General features: G+C 41.7%; 1 protein-coding gene across 2 annotated transcripts in view; it reads left to right on the forward strand.

Annotated features, from left to right (window-relative positions):
- The first annotated feature begins 657 nt into the window (after positions 1 to 657).
- The window catches only part of ctbp2a (C-terminal binding protein 2a), a 61288-nt gene continuing 48743 nt past the window's right edge, over positions 658 to 13202 (forward strand). The window contains exon 1 of one of the 2 annotated variants that reach the window (XM_083922741.1): positions 658 to 934. The gene's annotated coding sequence lies outside the window, so the exon portion shown is untranslated. The remainder of the gene's footprint in view (positions 935 to 13202) is intronic. The other variant, XM_083922740.1, reaches the window with a different exon arrangement.

Below are 13202 nucleotides of genomic sequence, written 5' to 3' on the forward strand. Positions count from 1 at the left end.
GTTAGAACTTTAAGTTAGTCTTCCATTGCCAAAACTAAACAAATAAAACAAACAAACAAAAATGACCTCAGTAGCTATGGAACTGATCATAAGAACCAATATCCTACATGCATGGTTGAAGCACTGGGCGACTACCCAGGGCCCAAAGGTTGGTGGGGGGTGTTTGTAATTAGTGTCATAAAATAAATTATAAATTGGCTGAATACATTGGTTGAGAGACCTACTGGGGCCCACAGAGACTGCTTATGTATAGGGTCAAGAATTTGGTGCCACACCCCTGGCTACATGAGTAGGCTATTTATCCATTAAGATTTTTTTTTTTATCTTTAACTTTTTGCTAAAATAACAGTTAAAATAAATCAATGTGCTTCGGATAGGCAAACACTTCAAATGACCGAAAAGGACACATAACACAATCACAAATCGCCCTTCTCGAAACGTCCTGCTGTCCCATCTCCATCTACTGCAAGTAGTGCCTCTCGTGTGTGCTGTGCGCGCGCTCGCGTGTGTGTGTGTGTGTTTGTGTGTGTGCGGGTTGAGGGAGAAGTGGGCAAAGGCTCCGCCTCACTCAAAAAGCGAGAGAAAAAAAGGAAAAGCAAACTGATACACACCTCTCAATTCTGGCAGGAGGAAAAGAATAGGAGTGTTTATGAAGCGTATAAGTAAACAGCAGGATAACCAGGCACACCGAGAGCCGACGCTACTTCCCCCCGTAAAAACCGACACCAGGCACCGTCTCCCAGCGCCGGAGATTGTCCCGTTGCGTTCAGGATTAAGTTTTTATGTCATCTAAAGGTGGATCATTATCTAAATCCGAGATAACAAGCGAATTTGAAATGCGTAGCCTGCGATGCTATTTCTGGAGCCCCCAAAGCCGACGTTTGAACTCTCAGTAAACATCCAGTCGAGGTAGGATTCAAGATTATTTCAAAAGGTGGTGTAAAATGTCTCTCTCTGTGTGTGTGTGTGTGTGTGTGTGTGTGTGTGTGTGTGTGTGCTCCACGGGGGTATAGTTTTGAAAGCTATACTCGCGTTGCTGTCCATGTGTCCCTGCGCCATCAGCAAGGAGGGACAAGAGAGGGTGGGAGTAGACGTTAGCCGACACACTTCATAGTGATGTGGGAACAGGCTTTATTAAGTTCCTAATGAGCTGGGCAGTTACAATGTGACGGTGAACACATTAAGGCACCAATTATGAGTGCTTTTTTAAATTTTTTAGGTAAACATTGATAGCTCCTTTTTCCAAAAATACAAATCAATAAAGAGTTTGGTGAAAAGTTTGGTGCAAGTGTGTTTTTGTGCAACATTTCTGGCTAGCATGTGCACAACCAAACAAACCCAATTTGAACTTCACTTGTCATCTGCAGCCTCCTCATTAATGAGTGTTTAATCAGTGGCCCAATCAGGCATCCATATGAGCACCTGCACATTTTGAAACAGTCATCCCATTTTACAGTTCTGACACGCAGGGGGGGCATTGCTTCTCAGCTCTCCCCACTCTCCACTCCCTCTTCTTCTTCTTTTTTTTTTTTTTTTTTTTACTGCATTTGGAGGCTCCAGTGGAAGAACATTCAAGTGGAGGAGAAGGAGGAGGAGGAGGAGGGCGGCTCCATTGTCTGGCCAGTGAAGGGGTGGGGATTGAGGCTGTATGCAGATGTGCTGCTGGCAACGGACATCTGCTCTCCCCCTGTGGGCATTGTCACAACAGGCAAGGGAACTTAGAGTGGAGCCGGCCCTCCGAGAAAAGGCCTTTGTTAATGATATGCAGGCTAGGCCGTGGTCCACACCCTTCCAGGGGCAAATGTTTGCATTTAAAACATTTATTAGCACATCTCTTGAGAAATTCTGGAGTGCCTGTACTTCAGAAATACATCAGCTGCTACTGATGCAACAGATGCAGTACTGATAAGTTTGTCGTTGCTTACAGGGATTTCCCTTTTTTTCCCACCTGCAGCGTTTCCCTGTTCACCTCTCCCTCCCCTCATCCGCCGCCTTCAACTCCACTGGGGGTTGAACTTCCTCTCACGTCTTTGTGGCTTGCATGTGTTCAGATATGAAAGCTGGCCTCCCAAGGCAAACGCATCACAGGCAGAATCGCAATGTACATGGCAGCTCCTATCAGGTCTTTTGATTTATCGCAGTGGAGGAAAATGCAAAACCAAAGCTTTAATATTTATGATATCATGCATACAGCTTGTGCTTGATGGTAGCTATCAGTGTTGACGTGTGTGTGTGCATGTGTTTGTATTGGAAATCAGCAGTCTCATTTGCCTCAACAGATATTCCCTGGTGACTGGTGGAGTCGATGTACTGTGATTACGAACATGATTTGTGCTTGTACGGAGCACTGTTGTACATGGCTGATCCGCGGTGCAACATGCTTTTGTAGGGACTCATTTGTGTTCTCGTGCTGTGTTATAACATGCAAGATAGCGGAGAGGTAAGCTGGGGGAGCAAGTGCACCGATGCAGGAAGAGATGATGGTTTTTGAAGGCACAGGTGCTCTCACTGTCGCTCACCACTCGCTCATTTGGCATGTGGTATTCTTTGGACAGAAAATGCATTCTATGTTTAGTCTGTGAGACTGTCTCGCTTTGCGGCCATGTCCAAGTCCGTATAAAGAGAAAACAAAAGAACATAATCTGAATCATGCGCATGCCTGTTTTGAAGTCGAAGAAGCAAAGCAATTACAATTGGTTAATCATATTCTCAGAGTCTAATACTCCATTTAACACAGTAATTTGGACGCTGCTGAAATAGCTCTTGCAAACTCTTCTGAGAATTCCCATAATGGCCAGGCCACTAACGGCTTCTAAAAGTTCCCATAGGAGTTGGTTTGAGAGGATTTTACTGTCATGTGATTGTGCTATGCATTGTGGAGAGGAGGTAATTGGTGTGAAATTACACTGTGCCATCTGCAAGGAGCTGCAAATGTACAGCCTGATGTCACTCAGACATACTGTACGACTTTGGAAAATCACAGCGCAAGGAGGATTTAGGATTTATTGACCAGGGTTTGACGTGGCTGCTGTGAATCTTTCCTTAAGTAATTCTTAGTTCAGTTAGTCAGTTAAGCTTTTTTTCTTCTTCATACTTTCATGATCAAATATTTGAATTTTTCAAAAGCGTCCTGCTGTAGTTCTGTCACGAAGATCTTTCAATATCTTAAAACTGAACCCTAAGCTTTGATGTTGAAAACAAAGAGTGTTCTGTGAAGCAGTGCACTTTGCAAATTGAGAACAGTGTGTTCAAAGGCATTTACAATGAGGGAACAGTTGTACTGGAGTTATTCTTTGAGCAACGGTTGTACTGCATCTCATGCTGGCTGGTAATAGTTAAGTCTCAAAGAACAGACACGTTAGAATCCACTGTGTGTTTAATGTAATTGGTGCACACACATTTTCAGCACCTGTTTCTCGCTTGTTATAACTTGCTTTGTTTCGTCTCTGTTGCTTCGGAGCCACTTTTTGTTTGTGGTTGTGAAGGATAGTTTTGGGAGAGTGGTGGTAGAATACAACACACACAAGCAGGCGTCTCATGCTCCTCACTGATAAGACCTGTATGCCCAGTGTGCTCTTGTGCACCCTTGTCTGCCACACTGATATGATACATTTTGGACAAATAGAAACATCCTCAGTAGTTTGCTCATAAGTGCAGCCGAAGTTATTTTTTTATGTTCTCACAGCTCCACTGTAGCTTTCTTTTGCCACATTGGCATTCTACAAGCTTGTTTGTAAGCTTTGCCAAACCAAAATAATGTATTTAATAGTATTTCTCAGTTCAGCTGGCCAGAAAACAAGGAAATTATAGTCCACTGCTTGTATTTGAAAGCATTACGATTTTTTAATCGAGACAAACATAAAACTGCAGAATCATATCTGCATGTTGAATCTTAAATCCAAAGTGAAAAGCTAGATAACTGTTTCTTGTATTTGAGTTTCATTATTGGGTGTATTGTGTCTGACCAGTACTGCATCATTTCCCTGCACATGGTGTGTTTACAAGTCTTTACAAGACTTTACAAGTCTTTAACGCCTAGAAGTCTTCAAGAGTGTTGCAGCTCGTGTAGAAAATTAGGATCAAGCTTTGATCTTAATTCCGTAAGATCTTTGATCTTTGAAGATTTTTCTCTTTGAGCTAAAACTCACATTGGCACGTCATTAAAAGATGCACATAATTGATGCAGTATGTTTTGATAATTCAATTATCCTTTCAAACTTCCAAAAGCTCAGGGTGACGTCTGCAAATTGCTTATTTTTTATTCCCAGAACTCAAAACCAAATCAATTTACCAATTATATAAAACAGTAAATCAGAAAACTTTTGAAATTTTAAAAACCACGGAATGTTTCAGATGAAGAGGCTGAAGGTGCTCGGGGCAGCGGCCGTGTGTTCGACTCCGACATGCGGCCCTTTTCTGCATGTCTCCCCCTCTCTCTCACCCCATTTCATATCTGTCCTCTCTAATAAAAAGGCTTGAAAAACTGCAAAAAAATTATCTTCTATCTGTCAATTAACGTTTTTGTTGATCGACTTGATTGACACTTTTTTCTGCTATATGATGTCAGAAGACAGTATAAAAAGTAAAACTTACTTTTTTTGACATTTTGACTAGCCTGACATCCCCAGGCCAAATTGCAAATTGTTGCATTAGAGGTAGTCTCTAGCGTGCAGTGATGCAGTGATGAGCTGTGATGGTGTACAGTAGCATCGATATGACTGTGAACGAGTGTTGCCATTTTTGCCATCAGATTTTACAAATAATACTTCAAAGGAGGTTTCAAATCAGCTGCAAGTCAACGGTCTATGCTTGCCGTAGTGTCGCTGGTATATTTTGCGTAAAGTGCGCCACATAGGATCAGCAGGTTGCCAGTCATGGTCTTAAACCCGCCCCATATGAGGTCAACTGTCGACCAGTACCTGGTTAGGTGGAAATATATCTGATCAGGAGGTATCTGCTAGAGCAAATAAAACATGAGTTTGCAGATTTGTCAGATTCACAGGCATTTTGACAGGCCACAGTAGGAAAAGCTGAGGTGTAAATAATAAAAATGAATGATGGCTGAATATTTTACAGTACATGCTGGCTCACATGGCTTACTGAGACAGTCGAATATAGCAGAGCCATCTTTTAATGGTAGTAACACCTGTGCTGAAAAAAAAAGGCCAAACATTTAAATGACTACATTATAGTGAGTGTGGGTACAGTATGTTGTGGATGCATAAATGAGCATTTCTCTAAATTATTAACTCATTATACAGTATTATTGGAGGAAAGTGCATGGTGGCCGTGGAGGATGTTTACTGTTCCCTGTATTTATGACCATGGGAGTTTGCTCACACCACTTGGTTGTCTGATAGCTTCCCACCTGGTGTAAACCATCACACTGTGGAATCCCTGCTCCTCCTTAATGATTGGATATCTTCCTCCAAAGAAGTCCTAATTGCTCTCAACTGCATGCATGGACATTATGCCAGATAGATGGAGCGAGGAGGGGGAGGACGAGGATGGATGAAGGGATGTAGCTCGCAGATCTAATAGGGATGTAATATACTGTCTTTCCAACATGGAAAAGCATGTGTGTGCGTTTGCCAGCAGGGGGAAAAAAAAGAGTTGATCTTCTCCCACTCACCTCCTCTTCCTTCTCTCGGCAAAGCCAGAGCTTTAAACACCTGCCATTAACTTTCCTAAAAACCACAGAGTATTAGGAATGAATAGTGGTACCGTCTTCCAACTATGTGTGCGTACATGTGTGCCTGTGTTTGTGTCTGCGTGTCATTTTTTTCAGGAACTAGCAAAGACAAAGCACCATCTGCACGCAGCAGACTCTCCTGACTGCCTGCTCCTCTCACCGGGGCAGAGAAGAGGCTTTCTGTGAGCATTGTTATGAAACCGACTCTGCGGCTGCTGTTGCCACCGCTGTTGCTGATACGCTAGTTGTTAATGCTGACAGCTAATACTGTCCTCCTGGATGACTGTGCCCTGCTGGAGCCAGAGAGGAAAGACAGAGACTAATGAAGAGAGGCAGGAAGTGAAGGAGAGAGAAAGACAAAAACAGATAGAGAGGGAGATACCAGTGGGGCGTGCAGCTCTGTGTCCGAGCTGGTAAGGTTTCCTGAAGTGGATTACACACACAGACTAAAAGTACAGGCATATTTATTGTGTTTTAGTTCCTTTTTTTTTTTTTAACGCCTCCACGTCAGCGACATTCATGACCGTCTGTCTGATATTTCAGGAACGCCATGAAAGATTTTCTTCAAATTTGTCACAAACGTTCACTTGAACTCAAGAATGAACGGGTTAGATTTCCATACCTCACAAAACTACAATTCAACAATTCCTACACTAATTATGACCAACATTTCACATAAATGTCTAAAACAATGATGAAGTGATGACATATTATATTCAAAAGGTCCAAGGTCAGCTTCACTGTGACATCATAATATTTCTATTAATTATTCAACACCACAACTCAGGAACAGAAGGGGAGACATTTGGTCGGACACTGAAGTGGTGACATTAATCTTGAAATGGTGGTAATTGTATAGAACTCCTGTGCTGCCGGGTTTAAGATGTGTGTGAATCATCCACGTTTCACCAAAATATATACTTACTGCCTTTTATCAAATTACTTCCGTGTCTTCACTACATGTATTATGTAAGTCGGACATGGATATTAACAGCTACTTGACTGGTTGGCGGAGGCACACAACCACAAGGCGGTAATTCTGGCTTTTTTTTGTTCCTTCCTTCCTACTCGCTCACTCCTGTCTCAGAGGGAGGTGGGCATGAGGAGGAGGAGGAGGTGGAGGGGGTCCATTGTGTCTCAGCAGAGCCCCTATTCCAGTCCAGCTGACATAGACATGTGTCAGGAGGATCCATCCTGCTGATGTTAGGCAAGCTGTAAACTGAAAGAGATGTCTAAAATGCTGAAGTGGGCCCTGACCAGTGGAGAGATGGCTCTGTTTGTTTGCCATTCTGCTGAGCACCACTTCACAGAGAAAACTTTTCTGCTCAAATTTGCTGACGGGGAGAAAGGGAGGGGAAAAGAGTTGGAGTTGGGGTTTTGGGAGTCATTTATGGCCACACATAGCTTTGGCCATTGTCGGTCTTTGACATTGACATTTGGACATGGTGGGGGTGGGGGGTTGGGCAGAGTAAAAAGCTTACTTTTTTCCAGCTGTCTCTTACCACACAAACGGTTTTGCCACTCCTCACAATTCTCAGAGACAGCAGTCATTGAACCTTCCAACCACATGAATATGCATGATAAGTCCGCTTTTCTTCTCTGCCCTCTGAGCTGTATTTTTTTTCTCTACCCAGAGACCTGTCGTGTTGTGTTTGATTGGCCCTGACATTTGAAAAGGTCCTTGAATAAAAAAAAAAGTTGTTTATGACAACTGGCGAACTCTCCTTGCAGCAGAGTAAAAATGGCATTTTGAAAGGGGCACAGCTCCTGCATATTTAAATGCTAATGGCTTTGTGAATGTGCAGGCTAATAGGATGTTTCAATCTGGAGTAGTGCAGTATGTACACTTTCAGTATGCAGGCACACTGTCTGAGTGCTGCTTCTAATACCCCTGGAAGGTGTATCAGCTCATTTTGTTAACTGATTATGTGGAGTCTGAAGTTTGAAGAAAAAAAAATCACCCTTTTTTATGGCAGCATGGAGACTATCTCAACACAGGGGCACAAAGAATAGCCTTATATCCAGAAAAAAATCCACAAGGAAATCTGTTTTTGAAATTCTGCCATCTGTGGTGTTTTATCGCAATGATTATGATGCAACAGTTTGTTTTACAAGCTTGCTGATACATTGTGGTAGAGCTAGGCTGCTAGACATGGCCCCTAGGGCTCTGGTTCAGCTGCCCTGTAGTGAGGTGTTGAGACTTTAGTTTATTTTGAGCTGTTTTGTTAGCATTAGCCAGCCACAAGTTACAAGGATCTCACTGGACTTTGACCTGCTTGTGGAGTATTTGGTTTCAGAGTTGTGCTTGCCCTGGAGCTTTACACTGTATGAACACAGGACAATAAATATTGTCAGGATTAGTATTGAATTTGAGCTGCTATCCAACATTTGACTCGAAACATACAGTATGTGGCTGGATCTGTACAAAAAGTTTCTCTGTCATTATTTCTATTTTATCTTATTACAGTTTTTGATTGATAGTTTGAGGGTATTTCTTAGTGGAGAGCCACAGGAGGTATAGAATGACATGCATCAAAGTTGTTTTTTTGATTTCTAATTGTTCTCTTGTCACTATTGTATAGTGTTGATATGAATCTCAGACCATGAATTCAATTCAATTTTATTTACAGTGCCATATCATAACAAAAGTTATCTCAGGGCACTTTACAGAGTAGGTATAGACCACATTGTTGGGTCACTATACAGAGATCCAACAATTCCCCCTTTAAGCACACAGTGGCAACGAAACCTTCCCTTTAACAGGCAGGAACGTCGGACAGACCCAGCTGTATGGAGGAAGAAAAGTATAGAGATGAAGAGAGAAAAGATGGACAGAGAGAGACAATATAGTGGTAAATATGATCAATGATGAGTAGTGGTAATACCAGCTGCAATACAATGACACATACAAATTATGGTGTTTTTATGCCTACAAATTTTATAATTATAAAGCTAGTGATAGTATATATGAGTAATAGTGTTAATAGCAGCAGGAAGCGTCATACAAGACCACGGCAACAGGCACCACCACAATCGGCAGAGACCTGCGAGACCACTAAGCCCGAACAACTCCGGGGAAGAAGTTGAATTAATAACATGCATTGATGAGACATGAATGACACAGATACGGCAGACTAGGCCTATAGCAGCATCATTAAGCATAACAAAATCATCAAAATCTTATCTGTACATGCAGGCTCTAAGAGAAATTGAATGCCAATAACAACATAGCTAAGGGCCCTAACTATAAGCTTAATCAAAGAGGAAAGTTTTAAGTTTACTTTTAAAAATGGGAATGGTGTCTGCCTCCCGAATAACACTTAGGAGTCGGTTCCACAGGAGAGGAGCTTGGTAGCTGAAGGCTCTGCCTCCCGTTCTACTTTTGGAGACTCTAGGAACTGAATGCCTGGTCAAACTAGAAAGTGGCTCAGCAAAATTCACCTGTGCATTGTCATGAAATATTTTATTGTAGGAGCTTGTTGGTGTAAGGACAACTTGCAGGGTAAACTACTGGTGAGGTACTGAATGAAAGTGTATTGTACACAGCTAATAAACTAGCGTCCTCCTTCATCCACTCTCTAGCTCTCTGTTTGCTTAAACGTTAGTACTGTCAACAACTGCTTGCTATTGTGAATGTGTGTGTCAAAGTTGACCAAAGTTGGAATAAATTGATTCCACCATGATATTTCACCGTTTTTAATGCTGGTGTGACTTGGCCCTTAGGCCAACAGGAAACCCAAGCTTTATTTTTTAATGCCATACGTTTATCCTTGCAGTCCAGGTTAAAACTCTATCAAGCTTCCATGCATCTAACAGCTTCTTTGCTTGCATAAATACTGGCAGGAGTCCAAACAGGGAAAGCTGGCAGATGGCCATGAAACCATTTGACTCCTAAGCCACACTGTTAAGTGAGAGGCTGCACTTCCCATTGATTTAAATGAGCAGTGGACATCAAAATGGTACACACTCACACCTGCTTACACAATGTCACACAAAAAGCAGTTATCTACTTGTTGCTGTATTGAAAGATTAAACAGGATGAGCTGTCATCCTGCTTCTCATCACTCATCTATGGTGAAAAGTGGCATATTATCCACTCGTTGCAAGCAGTGGAGTCCTATCGCCTCAGCTATCCCCATTATGAATATGGATATTACCAATGTTTGGCGAGCCCGAGGCTAATTCTTTGATTCTTGGCTGCTGAGAAGCTCAGTGGGATGGTTGGCTTCTCAACTCGTCAGCTTGTTCGCACAAAGACATGTTTGATTTTCACCCGTATGGAGTTGTTTGATTCCTGATCCTGAACAAAAAGGATTTACTGTGGGTTAATGTTTCACTGAGCCCGAGAGAAGACAGACTCTCAGTCCCTCCTACTCAGTCCCCTGTGAATACTCCCCTCGGGATCTGTTAGGTTAGAAATAGGTGTCCCTATGGGGTTTTGAAGCAGATTTAGCAAATGCTGTTTTAAGGTATTATACATGTGTATGCTGCAATTTTTCAACATCTTTTTATTCTTTATACTATCTGACATATCAAGCAGAGACATAACTCTCTATAATAAATATATAACACTGACAGAACAGGATTTTGTTCCCAGACTAAACGTGGATGCTGCTTTTTATTTATAGCTCCCAACATATTTTGACCTAAGGTGAACATTTTTCCAATAATGAAGTTTAGTGCCATCAGGACTCAGGAGATAGGGGAGTGCATTAGTACGATAACAGAGCTACAGTTCATTGGTATTGCCTTGTCAGGGATTTTGCTGATGCATGAGGTCTATGTTTTACCTACAGCCATACTGAACTCGCTGTTTAAAAAAGCAGCATAGCCAAATGTGAATATGAAGAAAGGGAGAAGTCCTTTTATGCCGTTCAGACATGCAGCACTTCTAGAAAGATCTTTTTGTTTTTGTCGTAAAATTGATGTACCAAGGGAAATACCGTGTGAATTCCATGCACCAGTCACTTTACGCAGGCGTTGGTAATATTCAACATTTCTTTCTCTTGTTATGGGGGCTTGTTTTTTATCTTTAATCTTGTCCAGAATGTGCCATGAGAAAAGTTTTTCATTTCACTGCACACAGCAAGCTGAATTGATGATAAACTTGAACAGAGGTTATATGTTTTGTGGGTTTTTTCAGTCTCAGGGGAAGTTTGAACTACTGCATTTTTTTCCAATAACTCAAAAAACATAGCTTTTGGTTCCACTTTTCACCTACTTTTCTGTGTCTTTTTTCCCTTGGTCAAACCTCATCCCTGACCTTTCTCTTCTCTCCTTTTTTATCTACTGCTAAGCTCTTTTCCCCTTTTTTCCTCTTAATATCAGTTGTGCATCCAAATGTGTCTGTGCCCTTATCATGTCTCTTTTTTTTGTCTCAGTTTCATCTCTATGTGCTCTTGCTCACAAGTGGCTGAGGGTTATGCTGGCTTTCTATGTTCCTTCTATTTGGTATCCATTGAATATCAGCTGTCCTTGGTCAGAGACGCATGCCAGCGTAATAAACCTGCCTTATACACATGTACATATGCACAAGCAGGCACACATACCTTCAAACAGACATTGACAGACACAAACACAATGATATACCTATTGACTTAATACGGAGGCTGAAAAGAGACTATCACGAGCACGGTATTCATCAGAGGTGGAGTAGAGGGACAAAGCGTGCTGTCATTGAAAAGAGGTCTTTTCAGGTTGCACTTTTGCAAAATGTTCTGTGTTCATTTCAGCTATTTTAAATCCTCATGAATAAAGTTCTTCATTTGATGGTTTGCCGTGCACCATCATGACCACAGTCACTTTCTCATATCTCGCTCCCCATCCTCGAGCCTTTCATGCCAGGCAGAGTTTTTCAGAGCCCTCTCACCCTGGAGGCTGGATGCAGCCAGACACCCACCTTGGCCCCAGTTCCCAGCCGACACGTCTGTGTTTTTTGGTGTCTGTATATATGTGTCTGTGTGTGTGTGTGTATGGGCAGCAGTGTTCAGCGGTGTTCTCACAGCCCAGCTGAGACTGACAGATGGAATCATTTCACACACAGACAGAAAGGCAGGATACAGGAAACCGGGGTGTGTTTAATAGTCCTGGCGCTGCTGTGGTTGGTATTAATCTAGGTCAGTGGCGTTCAGCTCACGGCGAGTCAGCCTCTGGGGCGAGTTTGGCCTTTCCACAACCCCAGTTACTCAAGTAACTTACAGTCTACTTACCATATACGTAGTTCACTATTAAAGAACCTGACAAGATGTTTACATTTTGTAGTGTTGGGCAAAATACTGCTGTGACTGGTTCAGCTGACCTTTTGCAAACAGAGCACAGAGACTCCTCCTAGCAGCCCAGATGGCTTACACCATTAAAAACCCCTGGACCTTCAAAACACACTCGTGAGCTAAAATGTGTCTTTGTGTTCTAGTAATTTCCATATTTGTAAGGCATGTTTGTCAGTACACAGCTGGATTTGAATTATTTTTGAACCCTCTGAAAACTGTCAAGTAATAAGAAGTTTGCATCATGAAACACTTTGCAAGGTTCTTAGTGTTGTTCACTTGCTGTATTCTTTCATCAAATATTTCCTTTAGAAGTTTAGACTGTGTTTTATTGAGACAAAGTTCTTGCATTCTTCTCTTTAAAAACAGTTTTCTATTCCTTAAACTAAGGTATTGACAAAATTACCGGTATCGGTACTGAAACTAAGTAAGTAACTTGTAATATTGGCACCAATATTAAATATTTTGAGATGATACCAAGTCATCTTGAGGTGGACCTTCCTACTTTTATTTCACACATGCCAAGACAAATTTCGATGTCGCAAAGCGAAAAAAGTAGTGCAACAAACCACTTATTTGAAGAGTACAAAGATTTAACAATCTCAGGTCTTCAGTTTCCCAGTAAGTTACATGAAGATACCCTCCACTAATATGATAAAACTTAACATCCAGCCCTATATATGGCGCTAGAGCAGTAGAATTATTGCTTCTCGCACATTCCACACAGAACGCAAGCAATATAATATACGAGGGTGGTATATGATCATGGTGTGGTGGTATTTAGTGTGTGGGTGGATGCGGACGCTCCATATATTTCCTGCTTTTTGGACTTTTGCCAATCATATGTATTACACCCCAAAATGAAAAACCAAATTGCTTTGCTTGGCACAGCAACACTTGCTTACCCTTCATGTAAGCTACAGAATTCTTTATGAAAAGTGAATTATTAAATTATTCTCTGTTCCATGACACAAATATAAGCTACATCTCTTAATTTTTCCGTGCCAAACATCGTAGTTCATTGGTTAAAATAATGGGTACTTAATATGAACAAGGAACCTCTCTTATAGGGAGGATTACATTTCCGTATCATGATTTAACTTCTCTAGAAATATGAAATTGGGAACCAAAGCTCATTCAAAGCATTTGCACTCTACAGTTAATTTGCAGTTTAATTGCTTTTACAGTTGTTGCATATGCATCCGGTCCTCAGTGGTTAATTGGTAGGAAACAACAGATCTTCA

This window comes from Echiichthys vipera (genome assembly GCF_963691815.1).
Source record: "Echiichthys vipera genome assembly, chromosome: 11".
NCBI classification, from domain to species: domain Eukaryota; kingdom Metazoa; phylum Chordata; class Actinopteri; order Perciformes; family Trachinidae; genus Echiichthys; species Echiichthys vipera.